This window comes from Apodemus sylvaticus, chromosome 9 (assembly GCF_947179515.1).
Source record: "Apodemus sylvaticus chromosome 9, mApoSyl1.1, whole genome shotgun sequence".
NCBI classification, from domain to species: Eukaryota; Metazoa; Chordata; class Mammalia; order Rodentia; family Muridae; genus Apodemus; species Apodemus sylvaticus.
In genome coordinates this window covers 40,488,403-40,491,376 of record NC_067480.1, presented here as the reverse complement: position 1 = coordinate 40,491,376, position 2,974 = coordinate 40,488,403, and positions in this window count along the sequence as shown.

Genomic DNA, 2,974 nt, shown 5'->3' with positions numbered 1-2,974 from the left:
TGTTGTGCAGTGAACTGGAACAGGAAATAGAAAGGCCACATCTGGAGCCTGAATTCAGAGCTGTAGAAATGGGTGCTGGCTAGGCCAGGCAGTGGTGGTGCACACCTTTAATCTCAGCACTCAGGAGGCAGAGGCAGGTGGATTTCTCAGTTTGAGGCCAGCCTGATCTACAGAGTGAGTTCCAGGCCAGCCAGGGCTACACAGAGAAAGCCTGTCTTGAACCGTCCCCCCTAAAAAAAGAAATGGGTGATGGTCAAAAGAAGACTGTCTTGTCCCACCCTGCTAGTGCAAGTGAAAGATTTGTGTAACTAGAAAACTACTAATAATGAGAGAACAATTGAATTGTCTGAAGAAAGACGGAATCTTGTGAATTCTGTTTAGAATGTAATACGATTCCTGCAGAACTTCTCATTGAATTAGGCTCCCACTATGTTAGTGTTGAGTCATGAGCCTCAAGAGGAAAAACAACCATAAAGAAAATGTTAAATCAATGGGTCTCCATTTAAACACTCAGAAAACATTTACTGAACACCAATCACAGGTAAGAAATGGTGTTGGGAGATACTGGAACACACAAATGAATTGGTTAGAGCTGAATCCTCAAGAGTCTCATGCTAGGAACACAGAGATAATCATAATGTGGGGCACACAATAAGTGCTATCAAGGTATAAGAAGTCGTGGGAGTGTTCAGAATAGGGAGGTAATGCCTACAGTTCAGCAGCAATTAGGAGAGGTGGGAAGAGGTGGGGGAGTATGGATCAGTGGCAGAGTTCTGGGAAAGCCTTTTCAAGAGATGACACCCAAGCTGAGTTTAAAGACGTAGAATTCAGAAGAAGGACGCCATCCTTGGCTTCGGGAACACAGAATACGTCAGCCCTTCCATTCGGTTAGGCTAGAAGGTGCTTGGAGGCAAGTAACTAAGAGTAAAGGCAGGGAGGAGAGTGGAGCCAGTGTCCAGAAGGTTCTAAATGCCCCTCTGTGAGATTTATTCATTGACCAGGCGCTTGTTTTAATAGCTTTAAAGATTTGGAACTGAAGGTGAAGGGCAAAAATAAACTTTATCCCTGAGCAGGTTAATTAACTGGATGGGATTTCATTGCTAACAGGTAGGAAGCAATCAATATTTTTCATTTCACGCCAGAAAGTTCTCAGCTCCTTAATAGATTTATTCTCTTAAATGAGGTTGTTTTCAGATATATTTCATTACATACAAAGATGCTGGGGTCATCTGAATTTCAAGAAGAGTGAAGGAATGAGAGATTGAAAGAATAGGTTTAGGAAGAAATATTAGGACACTTAGACATACGGTGTGACTCATTCTAGAGGCTGCTGTACTTAATTCTCTATACGGGGAGCTCTAAGGGATTCCAAGCCAGCTGCTATTGTTCTCATTTGTCTAGACAGAGTGTGCCAAAGACAGGGGAGGCTTTACAGGCATTAGAGAGCTCCGAGCTCGAGATCACACAGCCAAGTGTTATACATAATTCATCTGTCTTCTAATCTTTCCTATAATTTGCTTTCCCAAATTTTGCAGTATCCATTGACCATCTTCAAATGCATGGACCAGAAAGAATAACTGCACAATTTCTATTAATATGCAAATTATTAATATCTATTCTATACAGAACCAGTCACCCTCTTCATAGGTACTTAGAATACTCATTTAAAAATAGCAACTCTTGGGGCCAGGATGATGGTAGGTAACGTATGTATTTACCAGTAGGTAAAGTGTGTATTTCACAAGCTTGACAACCTGAGTTGAACCCCTGGGACCTATGTAAAGGTGAAGAGAAAGAGCTAACTCCACAAAATTATCCTCTGATATGCATGCATGTGCTGGGTCACATATGTACCAACATGTTACTCATGCACACAGAATGGAGGGAGAAAGAATAAATTAAGAAGCTCTCTGGGCTGGAGGGAAGGCTGCATGGTTTAAAGCATTTTGCTCCTGCAGAGGACCTGGCCTCAGTTCCCTGCACTCACACGGCAACTTACAACTATCCATAGCTCCAGTTCTAAGGGACTCAGTACCTTCTTCTGACCTCCACAGGCACCATGCATGCACATGAAGTATGCATATGCAAACAGGTAGCACAACACTCATACACATAAGGGCTGGAGAGATAGCTCAGGGGTTAAGAGACCTGACTGTTCCTCTGAAGGTCCTGAGTTCAAATCCTAGCAACCACATGGTGGCTCACAACCATCTGTAATGAAACCTGATGCCCTCTTCTGGTGTGTCTGAAGATAGATACAGTGTACATACACATAATAAATAAATCTTTTTTTAAAAAATGAAGGATAAACAGATAATTTTTTACTGGGCATGGTAGCATACATTTGTAATACCAGTGTCTAGGAAGCTGAGGCAAAATTGTTAGTTCAAGGCCAGTCAGGGCTACCCAGTACAATCCTGTCAGAAAGAAAGAAGGAAGTAAGAAAAGAATAAAACAGGAGGGAAAAGGAGGAATAGAGAGAGGGGAGCTACTTCCAAATCACTAAAAATGAACTTCCTGGGGATCAACCTAGGAACATACATTTTGACAAGTGTCCTACCAAGTGATTTTTTTTAATGGAAGGATTTCACTGTAGCCCAGGCTGAACTTAAGCCCACTGTGGTAAGCCAGGCGTGCCTCAATCTCTTTATCTTCCTGCCTCAGTTTTCCAAGTTTCAGGATTACAGATTGGAACACCAATATACCTGACTTGAGGTTGTTTCCCCTTTATTCTTACTATTTCTTAAACAGTAGGCTTTATTTTCAAACTTTGATCTAAGGAAAGCAGCCTATGTTCATGGAGTTGGTGAGCATCAATGGTGAAATTCTACAAGGAGCCACACTGAACCTGGAGTCGAGTCACACAATTTAGCTGTTAGTTAAATTTCCAGGTGCCATGTGGAATCTTTCCTTAGCTATAGTTGTCTGTTATACTATATTGTATGTCAAGAGATGTTCAGAATTCAAACCGACT